This window comes from Pteropus alecto, unplaced genomic scaffold (genome assembly GCF_000325575.1).
Source record: "Pteropus alecto unplaced genomic scaffold, ASM32557v1 scaffold206, whole genome shotgun sequence".
NCBI lineage: Eukaryota > Metazoa > Chordata > Mammalia > Chiroptera > Pteropodidae > Pteropus > Pteropus alecto.
Window position 1 is genome coordinate 2,333,988 of NW_006438906.1, and position 16,079 is coordinate 2,350,066.

Here is a 16,079-nt window from a genome sequence, read left to right on the forward strand (position 1 = left end):
AATGGGGACCCCGCGGGCGGGCTGGCAGTACGGCCCACCCACCTCCTAGCTGCCGGGCTTGGCCGGCGCTGCGGGTTGGTTGTGCGCCTCGCTGCTCCTCCCTGCTCAGCGCTCCCGGCTCGAGGGCGCGCTCTACCGCGCACACCGCGCACACCCCGCACACACCCACTCGCCCCACACCCACGCCGTGAGGGTACCCAACGCAGCCCTGCGCAACGTGGGCACCCCACCGGTGACATGACGCTACGCTGCCCGCTTTCGCTGGCTTCCAGAGAAATGCGCTTTCTTCGTGCTGAAAAAAGTGTTTGAACGCCGGCCGTGTGCCAGGGACTGTGTGCTCCGCATGGGGAAAACACCAAGACCAAAATAGATTGTTAAAAATCCCTGCCGGATGATACTTACATTCTGGTGGAGAAGATGTATGCAAACTAATAAGATTATTTTAGAAGAGATCGGTGCTATCGAGACAATAAAACAGGATAATGGGATATGACGGGGAAGGAGTGGGTTCCTCTCCGGGATAGGTGTTTTGAGCTGATACCTGAACTATAAGAAGGTATGCAACCAGAGGAGAAAGCGTTGAGGGCTCAGAGACCCAGTGAAGCAACAGAAACCAAGAGTATATGTGTGCTGCCCAATACTATACTGGCTATTGATGAGTTGAAATGTGGCTAGTCCCAAATGAGGTGTGCAGTAAGTGTGAAATACACATCCGAGGCCACGACTTTGTATGGAAATAAGACTAAAAAATATCTCATGAATATTTTTATATTAACTTCATGTTCAAATGTGAGTCATTTGAATATATTGGGTTAAATAAAATATATTATTAAAATTAATTTCACCTTTACTTTCTACTGCTATTTGAAAATAAAACAGTATCAGTGTGGCTTGTGTGGTTTCTGTGGGCAGAGAACCCATATCTAGTGGGGACCCTTAATCCATTCTCTAGTTCTTATTCCATGTTTCCATGTTCCCACAAGCCTTTGGATGTGGGAAACACAAAGGATGGTTCCCTGTAGGGACTTTTGGAGATCCCCAGGGAAAAGCTCCTAGGAGGAAATCTACCTTGCTGCCTAGAATTACAAAAACTATGTCACATCCTCCTCTTCAAGGACATTTCATTTAATGGCCCATGGGAAGGGCGCACATTCACCGTGATGGAGTCAAGAGAAGGTTCCCAACTGGGAGGTGGTATGAACCTAAGGGGCGGGTTTGAGAATTAATACAAAAGGATCTTGGGAGGTGAGAAAATCAGTCAAAAATAACAACAAAAAAAAAGTGATTCATTTGGGGGAAATGCAAATGAATACATCTGTTAGGGCCAAAAAAGCTAAAACACAGATGTTCGGGAGAAACTTGGAAAGTGCTTATGGATGACTGCTTTATAGATAATACTTTTCCTGCAAAATAAATGTAAGTGTGTTTCCCAAGGCAACGAAAAGGATTGGCTCTATCTGGGCACTAGCATGTCTTTTCTACCCTATTCCACTCGCTGATCACAGAAGCTTTTCCGGGGTAGTGAAAAAGAGCATGAACTTGGGAGTCACAACATTGGGCCTCATATTAATGGAATAAGTTAACAGCTGAATGATCTTGGACGTGTCATTTAACTTATCCCTGAGCTTCTTGTCTGCATTTAATTTAGACAAGCATTTTAGAGAATAAAAATGTAGTCGTTGAAAAACATGTCCAAAAATCCAATCAAGAAGTAGTGGAATCTAGTTCCCCTTCCCATGGATATGAGTTGGCCCTAGTGGCTTGCTTCTAAGAAAATGTGGCGAAAGTGACACAATGGAATGTCCTTCTAACGCCTGGTCATAAGGCTTTTAGAGTTTCTGCCAGTCTCCTTGTCTATCTGTCTATCTGTCTCTCTCTCTGTCACTCTTGCACACTTTATCATTCTCTTCACTCATTGAGCTACCATGGTTCCCTCAGGGCTGCCATGTAGAGAAACCACAAAAAGAGAGAAGCGTAAGGAAGCCTGCTGTTCCAGCCCTACCCTCGACTCCAGCTATCTGTGTCTTTATAGCCCAAGTTTTGTAAGCAGAACAAATAATTGCTAATATTTTAAGTCGATATTTTGGGGCGGTTTGCTACACAGCAATAGATAACTTATAAGAAAGTTACAAAAAAAGTAGGAAATTTTACCTTGTAACATGTACCAGTTTCCAGGAGGACTAAATTATTCTCTTGCTTAATCCTCAAATAACTGTAAATTAGTTTTTTCCACTTTATACTTAAACTTCTTAGTCTCACTTTCATCACTTGCAACATGAGGATAATAATAGACACTTATATATCCCTCAGAGTTGTTGGAAGAATCTAAAGATACAATGCATGAAACAAGGCTTTGTACATTATAAAATGCACAGAATGTTGCTATTATATTTTCCATCGTGTTCTAAGCAAGAAGGGCTCTAAGAGACATCTCTCAAGTGGAAGACAACAGTATCATAGTCCTGAAATTATAAGATTCAAGCTGGAAAGGACTTCTATGAAAATAACAGATTTGTATAATAGATTATGATAATCATGGTGATAGCATAGAAAACAAACTCAAATGTAGAATTTAGAACATTATTTTATATCTGTTATTAGTCAGGGTAAGATACCTAGTGCTAAAAAACCTAACACATCTCAGAGTTTTGACAGATTAAGTTTGTTTCTGGCTCTCAGCACAGATGTTTGCAGGAGATGGAGAGAGAGCTCCACATAGTATCCAGGGACCCAGGTTTCTGCCCTTTAATGAATACATTGTCCCTCAGTACGTCTGAGTTTACCAGTTGGTCTTTTTCATCTATTGACAAATTAGAGAAGAGGACCACACTGGAGATTTTTTTAGGGGGTCAGGTTTGAAGCCTAAGGCTTAATCATTTCAGGGGTGGGGGGGCAAGGTATTCTTAGATAAATAAAAATGGGCCACATTAGTTCAGTTCACCTTTGGGTTACTTTTTAATAACATGCCTTTGGTTTTTATTAGAGCCAATATTTTTAAATAGTCTTGTGAAGTATATTTCTGCACCCATGATTTTCCTATTGAAGATATTGCCCATTATACAGTTGAGTATCTCTTGTATAGGCGGTCACATGACTAATTCCAGTTGCTCCCAGCACTGAGTGCTAAGAGAACTCGCCTTTCCTGACCAACTGATGTTTCTTTTTTCGTCAGACAACGAAAATTATAGAGCTCACTCTGCTCTCCATTTTCCTCTGGATTCCAGAAAGCATTTGGCAAGCGCAGAAAGTACAGTCCTCCAAGTAATGTCCAATGCACCGTGTTCTCTGAGTCAATCAACAAGCATTTATTACCTAGTTTATATTAGATGCTAGAGATAAAAGAAACATTCTCCGTCCTCATGGAATCCAGTCTCGTGAGGGAGACTGATGAACAAAGAGACAATTCCATTTAAGTGTGATTGTGTCAGATAAAATCCATTTGCTTCTCTAGATTTACTTTTTATATACTTCTTCACCCTTACAAGTAAGTAGGCTGAGCTGTAAGATTATTCTAACTAAGTTCCTTGTCCTCTGGCTCTTGGTCCATTTGGCCGATGGGAAATTCTGACATGAAGTCAAGTAGAAGAGAGGAGAATGAGGCCAGGATAGTTAGTCTCCTGCCTTTCTTGCTGCAAGGTTGCCTGGGTAACTGTCACACAAAGATCACAGCTCCTAACCAAGTAACCTCTTCTATGTGGTATTCTCTGTCCAGGCTTTGGCAACCACTCTCTCTCCTTGTCCTTTTGGAGCTGGTGTCAGCTCCACTGTTACCTGGAGTTCCTGCTCCATCCCTTATGGTTCCCCTGCACCTTCCCCACACCTCTTTGAATCATCTACATTTGACAGTGCCATCTCTTTCCTCTGGGAACCTGATTGATAGTATAATGTGAGAGGAATCTCAGACACAAAAGGAGGACACTTAATTCAGATAAAGGCCAGGGATGGAGGGTGATGATAGGGGTGAGCCTGGGGTTTCAGAAAAGTTTCCTAGAGGAACTGACATCTTAGTAAAACATATAGAAGAAGATTAAGAGTTAGCAGAAAAAAATTCATGAATGATGGGATGATAAGGTTGGGAGAAGAAGACTTCTAGAGAGAGGAAACTAGTGAGGCTAAAACCACTGATGTCAGGCATCTGCAAATAGTCAGAGCTCATGCAGTGAAATGGCAAGAAGTAAAAATAGAGAGGAGGGCTTGAATGAAAGCAAAGAGGTAAACCAAGGTAGATCTTTATGTCCTTGTCCATCATGCTCACCACTTGGGGCTTTACTCTGAAGACTCTTTGGTACCCAGGATTGATTAGTGCTAATTTGGCACATCTTCAGAGATGGTGGTTAGGGAAAAACAACAAGATATTTTAAGAAGGTAGAAATCATAGGATTTGGTACTTGAGGGAAACAGAGCTTGGGTGATATTAAAAGTTTTGGTTAAGTAATTAGATGGATATTGCTGCCATGTTGCCTGAAATATGGGTGGACAAGGTGTTCGGGGGAAGAGAAGATGTCTTGGAGATATAAAGTTTGAGGTGCCTATAGGGCATCTAGATGATATTCAAGTGGAGATGGGTTATCTATGGGATAGATAGGGGTGATTCTGGTGTATACCAGGGTACCCTTGAGCATGAAAGTAGATGAAATTGCCTAGAAACAGAATGCAAGGCTAAAAAGAAGAGCACTAGGGCAGAACTCTTGGAAATAAGAAGCATATTAATCCAAGAGGCAAATACAGAGAGGCAAGTATGCCTGGCCAGTGGCTATATATTGCCTATTAGTCTCATAAACAGCTATCGGTTTTACTTGTATTTCTTGGGACCAGAACGAGCATCACCAATGGGTGGTGAATTAAGACCTTATATGCCTCCTGTGCATGCGTGTGTGTGTGTGTGTGTGTGTGTAATCCAAGAGGCAAATACAGAGAGGCAAGTATGCCTGGCCAGTGGCTATATATTGCCTATTAGTCTCATAAACAGCTATCGGTTTTACTTGCATTTCTTGGGACCAGAATGAGCATCACCAATGGGTGGTGAATTAGGACCTTATATGCCTCCTGTGCATGCATGCGTGTGTGTGTGTGTGTGTGTGTGTATCATGAATTACAGCATGAATATTTGCTGCCTTCTTGACCTAATGTTACTAACTTTCTGATATATGCTTAACACATCTTGTATCACTCATCGCATTTATTTTCTTGTTTCCAATAGCAGACTGTAATATTCACAAAATAGCAAATACACATTACACACTTCCTTCTAAGCTGTGAGTTATTTGAAGCACTTCTCTGACTCCTTTTCCCACTAGTGCCCCTGAAACACAACCTTTTTGTAGCACATGGGTATAAAGATTAGGGCTTCACATTACCTGCCTGGCCCTCTGAACTAGGAGTTTGTGACCCCAGGTTTAAGACTCCAGGGCATGGAGCTTGCTTACTTCTTTACCCCTACTTTCCCTCTGATTCAATTTCTTTCCAATTTTTATTTATTGTGACCTGTGGTATTGAATGCATCTCTAACCCTCATCAAATTCTTTGTGAAAACAGGTAGGGTGTAAATAAACACATACAAATCACTGACCAGTGTTTGAAAGGCCAAAGGAGATTATAAACACTGGGGTTTATAGATTTACTTTTGCTTTTTGCCTGATTTCTTTTATGCCTGGCCTGGTTCCTTTTAGTTTCTGATACTACCTGAAAAAAAAAAAATTGGTAAAACTGAAGAGTGCTTATAAAAGTCATGGCCCAGAATGTCGGTCAGGTTCCTAACTAAAGGTACACAGAGCTGCCTCTAAGCAGTGTACACATCACTCATTTTACTAGTATATGCAAAAGTAACATGTACCTTTCTCTCCCCACAGTAATTCCGTTAGTGAATATTAAATGCTTTAGCTACCAGATTCTGTTTCTCTATGAGATTATATAGATATAATCGGGAAGAAGAGTGAAACATTCAAAAGAGTTTCTGTTCTATCAAACAAACGTAAAGCAAGACCGAAAAAACGTCATCCAAAAAGAAGCACTCAACATTATTCACCCATTAGAAATGGATGTACAAATCTTACTTACAGATAAAATCTGAACTTACAGCCACATTGATCCAGTAAGTGAAGTTTTATTTATTTTCTGTTGCTTCTAACTTAATATTTTTTATTTTTTGCTGGTGCCTATTGAACCTCTTTAGAACCATCAGGCTTATACTATTGATTTCTATTTCTTTTCCTTTCAGCAAAAATCATGGTAAAAATATTTTCAATCAGTGTAAAAATTCATCTTTTTGGGAGGCAGATAGGTATTAATATTACACAAGATTCAATATCAATGAAAGCCTCTAGGTTTCTTGAAATGGTTTCATGAAATACGAGTCCCATTACTCAAGTCGGTGAAGTGATTTACAACCTTATTCATAGCAGTTTGGTAGGATTTATAGAAACTGCTTATTTAAAAAGACAAACTTGTCATAAATTCTTCCAGAAGGTTTTGTCAGTTTGAAGATTTGCAAATAGAGCAATAATCTTTTACTCTTTCAATGCTGTATTCTTATAAATTTACATACCTATAAAATTGGTGTTTTTTGCTTATTTACAGTTAATAAGTTCAAATATACTCTTTTAAGAAAATCACATGAGGATAATTGGCATAATTTCATTTATTGCTTAAGTATTTTCTTGAATTTTCTCTTAATTTTAGGAAATTTTGAGATGAAAATTTCTGAGGAAATACCTCTCAAGAACACTTGACTGAGTTCATAACATCTCAGGAATCCAGAAATATGCCTGATTATTTAATGCTCATTCATTCATGTAATTATTTATTGAGCGATAAGGATAATGGTGAATAAGACAGACCCAAGGAGTTATGATTTAGAAGTAGCCACATTTTGAAACTGCAAAACTGTTATCCTCTGTAGCATTTGAGATTTTGCTCCCCAGTATATGTTGTCAGTTTGGTTCAAAGAAACTTATAAAATTAAAAAAAAAAAAAAAAAAGGAGAAGAAAAAGTAGCCACATTTTGTACTTCTTTAGATATCTCTTAAAGAAAGGATTTACTTGGTTTTTCTGAAATTCCTGCTTAAGTTTCCTAGAAGAAATCCTTCAAATAGAGCTCTCCGATCACAATCAATAAAAGTATTTCCTAGTCGAGGTTACCAAGAAAAGGTATCTAGCTGAAAATTCATTGTCCACCTCTTCTGTACACTTCTTCTCCCCTCTCTCCAGTCTACCACATTCTCCTAAGGTTTAAAAAAATAGACCTCCCTCAGTCCTATCCTAACTTTTTGCATAGGTGTTTAATTTTCAAATAGTAACTAGATACTTTTATGTATTAAAAAATTCATTTTAATTGATTTGAATATACCTTAAATGACTTAAGTATGTCTTTTAAAATGGTTTTTGCCTCTGGAATAATTCAATTAGGTATTTGATTATAAGCTACATTATAAGTTTTTTAAATACTTGTAGACTCCTTAAGAGTTAGAAGTCTACGTTTTATATCTTTTAGAATATCTCAGAAAGTTAGGACCCAAAAAGCATGGTACTAGGCACGTGACTGCATACAGTAAGTATATTCTCTTTGATTAATGACCTTTTAGTAATTAATTTGTTACAGTGGTATTCTTATATACAGTCTTTGCTTTTATTTTTATTTATTTTTTATAGGCGAGGCAACCCTTGGTTGACCTCACAGATTGCAAGGACCTTATCAGCTTACAATCCTTTATTTTTTAGTTTTACACCTATAGCACCTGGTCTTTCTAGGTGGTGTCCCATTCAAGTATTAACCAGGCCCGACCCTGCTTAGCTTCCAGGGTCAGACGGAATCAGGCTTGTTCAGGTGGCATGGCCGTAGACTAGACAGTCTTCGCTTTTAATCAAAATGCATTCCAGGAAACTAGAGCATCATGCATGCAGTGCTTGATAAAACAGCTCATTTTCCATGGGAAGAGTGTGATAATTGGAAGTTGTCCTCCTGACTAAGGATTTGGCATGACATAAATCATGGCAATAAACAAAAATATGTCATAAAAGCCAAGACTCACCAACTATAACCCTACGAAAATACAAAACAGTAAAACTATGCTCCAAGCCTAATAAATTGGGCTTAAATGCACTGACACATTCATCATAGCACTCCATTGTTATAGATATGTGCATATGTGTATATATAATATCACATAAAATGCAACTTTATAGTATCATAAATTCTAGTTAAAATAGTATGCTGAGGAAGGTAATTAAAACAGTTAGTCAATGGTAATTGTGCTTGCCTTCTTAGAGTTTGAAAAGAATTTTAGGGGATAATTGGCATGGGCCAGATTTTCATCATCTGCTCAAGAAGAATCATTGAGATGATTTCCCTTTCACTATTAGAAAAGTTTTTTAAAGCAACAAGAAGCTTTGAAAATCATCATCACTGCTTCAAAGATAGTATGAGGTACTCAACACATGTTACTTGTCGACATCTATGGTTGCTACACAGAGAAGTACTTTTTTAAGGATCTCGAATTTGACCAAAAATATCTCCTCTTCACTGTTTGCTGCATCCTCGATTTATTTACGAATGCTGTTTATAAATTGAATATGAGAAAAGCTCCTAGAAAAAAATACATAACAGACTTTTCCAGTTCATTTGGAAACCTTGAGCTTAGAATAGTTTTATGTATTCTCATAGAGTTGCTGAGCAGGGCATATAACAAAGTCTGACCCATCTACGCTTTTTTTTCTCAGTCTTTAACAGAAGCTGCTCAGTGTAGGCTAAAAGGCATTTTGAATCTGGAAATATGTGAATGAGAAACCAAAATCCTGTAGCTGTAGAACACTAGAAACATTAATAACATATAATAAGCATCATTTAAATGCACATCTTCACCCAAAGGGAGTAAGAAAGATACAACCAAAGGAACAAATAAAGAAGATATAAGTGGATCCTGACAGTGGTGAGGAAGGGTGTCAGCCTCAGGAATATTAATACTCAAGTGGGACAGGAGATGAGACTTTTGGCAATTTTGGATATAACAGACACTCTTGGAGAGTAAGATTGTGGACTTCAGTAACAGGTGGGCAGGATAAAAATTCACCCACTTACGTGGTCCAAGGACAAAAGCTGATCTACCATAAAGTGTGTGAGAATTTGTAATCTCAGGCCTCATTCCCACAAGGAATTGAGTCTAAAATTTCTATTTCGTGTTGGTTCAGAAACACCTATGCCACAAAAGTGGTCCTGTATTGGTAAACTCCTCTGGGATGACCTGACCTCATTCCATGCCAAGGAGGATACCCAAACCCCTGATGATGAGCTCACAATAGAAAATTGCAAAAACCCTCAAAGAAGTAATTCAACATTATTAGGAATCATCAGATTTAATAAATAGCAGAGAGACCTTTCCTCCCAAGAAATTCAGATAATAGGACAGTTGGATAGAGACTATAAAACAAGAATGTTTAAAATGATTAAAGACACTAAAGAAGGAATCAAACTTAAAAATGCTAAAAGGACCCAAATTAAAAAGTGTTATTGGGTGATTGTCAGGTGGTATGAATGCAAGAACTTCGACACAAAAAAAGATCAAAAGTGGATTTTTCTCCATACGCTGCATTCAGCCAGGATTCTTTTTAATGTCTGTTATTTCAAGGCAAGAATGGGGTAGAAGTGCTTCTGTCCCTAAGGAGAAATAACAGATTTACGTGATTAAAAAGAATTCCAGAAATCCTTATGGAATTGGCTAGTAATTGCAAATTCTTTTCGGAATCATTTCTATGACCCCATTTGGACATTTTGTATATTTTTAAAATCATGTCATTTTCCTTTCATTATTTAAAAAAAATTGTTTATATTTGACTACATTTGAGTCATTTATACTTTAGGCTCCTGCTTTTTTCCTCTCGATCCGTTGTGACATTGCTCTAATCTGTTCACCCGTGTTTTTGAGGGTTTCAGAGTGTAGATAAAGAAGATTCTGTATGGTAGAACTTTGTAGACGAAGCACAAGACTGGAGATGAGAAAATCTGGGTTCTACCACTCACTGCGCCTTTAATAGAGCGGTGTTACAGCTCTCAATAACAATTTTTTCCTGTTTTTGTTTTAAAAGAAGCTTTGCACCAGACAGATAATGTAAATAAGTAAAGTAGCAAAGAAAATACATGTGGGACCAGGTTCCACGATGCATGATGTCAGCCTGACTAGATTACTTTTTTTAATAGATTTTTTCTTTTTTAGAGCTTTTTAAGGTTCATGGCAAAATGGAGGGGAAAGTACAGAGATTTCCCATATAGCCCCTGCCCCCACACATATACAGCCTCCTCTATTCTCAGCATTATCAATGTCCTGCACCAGAGTGGTCCCTTTGTTAAAAGTGATAAACCTACAATGACACATCATTATCACCCAAAGTCCATAGTTTACATTAGGGTTCATTCTTGGTGGCGTACATTCTATGAGTTTGGACAAATTTATAATGACATGTATCTACTATTATAGTATCATACGGAGTAGTTTCATTGCCCTAAAAATCCTCTGTTCTTCACCCATTCCTCCCTCCCCTACCTTAACCCCTGGCAACCGCCGATCTTTTTACTATTTCCATAGTTTTGCCTTTTCCAGAATGTCATATAATTAGAATCATATAGTGTATAGCCTTTTCAGATTGACTTCTTTCACTTAGTTAAGAGAGAAGGCATCTGAAAAATGCAAAGGAAAGGGTTTGCAGAAATGACTCTCGGTTGTAGATTAACCATACCCTGTAGATCTCTGAATGGCCTTCTGGAAACTTGTCACACCTATGTGAGAAACGATCTGTAAATAGATAGGACTGGTGCTCTGGAAATTCCTTCCCCCTTGCAGCTCCCACCTGAAACTCTCCCTCCCATCCTGAGTCAGAAAGTGCACATAGACCCTCAGACAAAGGAATCATGTGCCCCTTGTATGGACACTGCCAGGGTATATAAGCTGTAAGAAATCTCACCAGGGCGAGCTCGTGCTTTTATGCTGGTTAAAGCCTCACATGCTCTGCCGGCCTAATAAACTCTCCTCCCTCTAACAAAGTTGTCTGAGCATCCAAATTCCTCCATCAGGTGTTGCTTACTGCAGCATAGTGATATGTCTTTAACTCTTCTCCATGTCTCTTAATACTAGATAGCTTATTTCTTTTTAGCATTGAATAATATTTTATTGTCTGCTCGTACCAGTTTATCTATCCATTTATCTACTGAGAGTCATCTTGGTGGCTTCCAAAGTTTTGGCAATTATGAATAAAGCTGTTATAAACATCTACGTGCAGGTGTTTATGTGAACATAAGTTTTCGACTCCTTTGAGTAAAAGAACATGGTTGGTTGCTGGATCCTGTTTAGTTTTGTGAAAAACTGACGAACCGTCTTTTGAAATGGCTATACCATTTTGTATTTGCAGCAGCAATGAACGAGAGTTTCTGTTGCTCCACATCCTTGTCAACATTTGCTGTTGTCAGTGTTTTGGATTTTGGCCATTCACACAGGTATGTATTAGTTTCCCATTGTTGTTTTAATTTGCATTTCCCTGATGATATATGATGCAGACATCATGTCATGTATTTATTTGCCATCTGTATCTCTCCTTTGGTGAAATATCTGTTAAGGCCTTGAGTTGTTTTTTTTTTAATCGGGTTGCTTGTTCTTTTACTGTTGCTCATTATTATTTCCTTGTCTGTGTTCCATGGGGTTTAGCTTCTTTTCATGCGTAATCTGTGGAACAGGTGTATTCTGTGAGGAAGAGGGTTCTATGGTCAGATAAGCTTGGGGGAATTCTAAAGTAAATAGGGGTAAACGGTTTCTCTTCAGCACTTCTCAGAGCTTTAACATCCTCATGGTGCGGCAGTGCTCTAAGTCAGAACTTGGCGATCCAGGGCTCCCTAAGTTATTGGACCTCCAGTTTTGCCCAGGAACATGAGAATATCTAGGAACATGAGATGCTGGCAAACCACTTTTATATCTTTCAGTTCCATTGTTCTGCACATAACCATATGGATACATTTTTATATGTATGTGGTATTTCTAAGTCAATTTAGGTGGATATTCATGTTGGTTATGCCACTCTATCAAAATTATGCCTGTATGTACCAAGATATTCCAAATTTAGGAAACTGTCCATTAGGATTATTAACCATCCCTTAGGGACGGCTCATGTCCTATTTACTCCATGAAAATTTCTCTAACATTTATGGTTTTATTTATCTATTGTCTTTAAACTGTTTTGACCCTATGGCTCTTTCTATCCAATGTACCCTTGTATAGTTGTTGCCTTGTATAGCTTTCATTATTCCATGTTTGATGATCCCTCAATATGGAATTCATTTCTTCAGGAATGTGCCTTATATTTGAGTGTCCTACATACAGGTTTTAATTAAAATTGTTAAATAATTGTCTTTCCTAGGCTGACCTTCTTTCTTTCCTTCCTTCCTTTATCTTTTGATTAAAATATATGCTAATTGAAGTATAACAGTTATTTTGATTTTCAAAGTGGATCACAGTAGTGCTAAATTACCTCAGGTGGCTTCTTCTCCTATGTACTGCAAATTGGTAAAGCACACTAATGCGCAAATGTTTGTAGGTGAAGACTTTGCAGTGCCTTCAAATTATGCATCATGGTCTTCTTTCCCAATGACCCTAGGTTGTACATCTGCCAAAAAAGCAGAGCAGAATTTATTTAATGATGACTGAATGCATTGTATTTTGACAGTGGAATAAACCATTTAAAGATATAATTGCAACAAGACAGATTTCTAAGCAGCATTGCAAATGTTTAACATATCATGGTCTGCCCTCGGAGTTATTTATTTATCTATTTTTTTGTGGTGTTAAATAGGATTAGCCAGGAGACTTTCTCAGTATTCTGATTACAATACAGAAGCAACTAAATATTTGTTAAAATCTGTCATCATGGACACCCAGGCCTCTCAATCGTCTAGCTAGCAAGAACTGGGAGTTTGCACAAATGAATAACCTAGAAATAGGAGCACCCGAAATACCTGAATTAGAAATGATTCACATGACAAGGGAAAACTCAATACATGCTTTTACCAGGAATAATTGCTTTTTAAAAGGAATTGCAAAGCATCATTGAACTGTGCATTTAAAACCAGTGAATTTTGCTAAAGCTGTTAAAAAAAAAGAATTGCAAAATTTTATCCAGAGTGGTATAGAGAGTGCTCTTGAAATTCTTGAAAGTGGGTACCCCTCTGACATGATGGAACATACCATACTACATTTAATTTATATTATAAACATCTTGTTAAAATCTCTGAGGTATGGCTAAATTAGTTGTCAGAGAAATGACAGAATTCACATCTTCGTCAATTGTTACTACCATAGTTTTGTTTAAAATAATTGTTCACAATTTTGTGTTGAAGGACAATTTCTAGTGTAATGACATGCAAGATATGTTTTTTTCCAAAAGCTTTTTATCATTTTATTGAAAACATGATGTGTTTATCCTGCAGCAAGGCCATTAATTAGGTACTGTCCCTGAAAATAGACAGCAGGATGCTGCCGTGCAAGGACATTCCTCAGTAGTTATAAGCAAACAAACACCTGCATAAAGTATTTGTTAATTGGCTTTGAAGGGTTATGTTTCACCTGTTAAGATAACAAGGCTATGACCTCAAAGAACCACTTGTGAACAGCAAGCAATGGAAGTTTCAATTAGCTCTTCAGGCTATTGTGTATGGTTTTCTATTGTCTGCCTTTTCTGCAAAGCATTCAAACTAGTCTCCAGTGATGAGGATGTGGTTGGTCCACCCTGTCATTTCAATAGGCAATCCTATTTTTTACTTTCCTTATGCTTTGGTCCCACAATGAGAGGACGTGATTAACATGGTAGACATCTAGTTTTTTTCCTAACATCATCTCTTGCAGAATGATGTTTGATTGGCAGTTATGACTGCTGAGGTCTTATCTTACCTTGTTTTATGTTTTCTCACACAAAACACTTGTTTTGATCCCACAGATCAGACACAAGGAGAGACTTCCTCGGAGCTGTCTGAGGTTGTTGCTGACAGTACTGTGGCTGGTTTGGTTAAACGGTAAAGTGAAGTCATCATCAGAGTGGTGACGTGACCTTGCCATCTTCACAGTTTGGATGAGTCTCCCCCCCAAAAAAATAATAATAAAATAAAAATAAATAAGTAAATAAATAAATAGAAGATAGATAGATAGATAAAATAAAATAAAATAAAATAAAACAAACTGGTTATGTCATTTTAACATTGTGAATGAAGAAAGTGAAGGGTAAAGAGAAGAAACGGCCACTAGAGGTGACTTTCTGAACAGGAGTGGTCACTTGGCCAAGGAAATCTGCAGTGGCTCAGCCACCTTGAAAATCACACACTCCAGACACTAAGCACAGAGTGTTGTTCGTAACTCTGGGGGGAGGTGGGGGGAAGCTGGCAGGAGGAAGAATTCATTCACAGATAACTTTTTTTTTTTATATAAACATTCCAGGGGCAGAACTAGCAAAATGGGATCTCTCTCTCATACACGGTTTTGTAAAATGTAAAGTATCTGGCATGTGTAAAGTATTATTAATTACTTACTTGTCCACCTCCGCTACATTTCTCCTGCCTTGCTTTGTTCTTTAAAGCTGGTCAGACCGAGATACTGCCCCCTCACTCCCCCATCTCCACCAACCTGGCCCCTTTCCTTACCCAAAACATCAGTAATCTACCTTCACTTCCCCTGCAACTCTCCATTTAGCCGCACACCCTAAACTGAGTCTGTGGCCCAGACAGTCCTGCTGGGCATCCAGGGGCTTCAATGTGTTTCCTTATTACCAAGCTGGGCTAGGAGAGAGGGCAGCAGGGAACGGGCCTCATGTCATACCACTAGCCTTCACATAGCCTCCAAGTTGGCATCTCTTCTGTCTGGGTTGGCCTTGTTACAGGCCTGACCTTGTATCTAGTTTGTGTTTTGTTATAAGGCACAGATACATCTTCCAGGCCCCAGGCAACACCTTTGCTCTTGGGATGGGAGTCATACCCTGAGGTCTATCTTGCGGGGGGAGGGGGAGAGTCCTAATATCTTTGCCTCATTTTGCAAGGCCCTGCTTCAAGCTGAGGAGCATGATCCTTGGGATGGTGTGGTCATATGTCCCCCAGGTAGCCTTTAGGAACAAAGGGCTGACTATCTCAGCTCCTGGGACTTCTCCTGGCAGGAAAGTCTTAGCTGTCAGCCCACTGGAAGATTCCTGGCCCTGGCTGGGGTGAACAGCACCCAGTGACCAGGGGAGGTGGGGTGTGAAGACCCATTCATCCTTTGCAGGAACTTGGGACAACTCCGAATAATTATTCCCACCTTCGACCTCCTGGTACTGTCTATGGCTTTTGGCTGCTTAGCTTTGCCCTCGGCCCAATTCTATCTCCTGCCTCCCCTTTCCTTAAATGTTGATCTCAAAAGCACCCACTATCTGACCTTCTGCAGGCGTGTTTCCTCAGCTCAGCATCCCAGGGAATTCGGCCCGGCCCACACGCCGATCCCTGGGCCCGCAGGGCTTTTCTATGACATCCTCTTCTTGGTTTTACGTATTCAGAGCCACCTGGATTCTCTTGTGGGGCTCTGCCACCCTCTTTCTAAGTATTTCTTGAAATAAGACTGAGTTCTTTAGTGTAGAAAAAGGTACGCTTTTTGAGGTTTAATATGTAAGCTTAAAGAAGCTTTCTGCGTGAAAGCAGAAATTATACTTCTATGCCTATGAGACCTTGATGTTATATTATAGCTATTTTCTCTGTTGTTATTTTGCCCCAGTTTTCTTCCAGTTATACTTAGAACCCATTGACTTTTCTGGAGAGACAAGACGATCCACCTCTGTTGACTTTTAACTGCTCCTGCTCAGCCTGGCAACTCTGGTTAATGAGCATACTCAAGTTTAGGAGACACAAGATAAAATGCCATATGGAGAGACAGAATAAAATAAATTGCAGAACAGCAAAACTACACTGACCACAATTTTATCTTTTCTGTAATGATTCAGAAGGCATCATGAGATCTTAAAGAATTATGAGTATCTTTTATAGAAGTTCCAGTTAACAGAGATTTGTAGGTGCTGAGATGTCACTGAAACCTTCT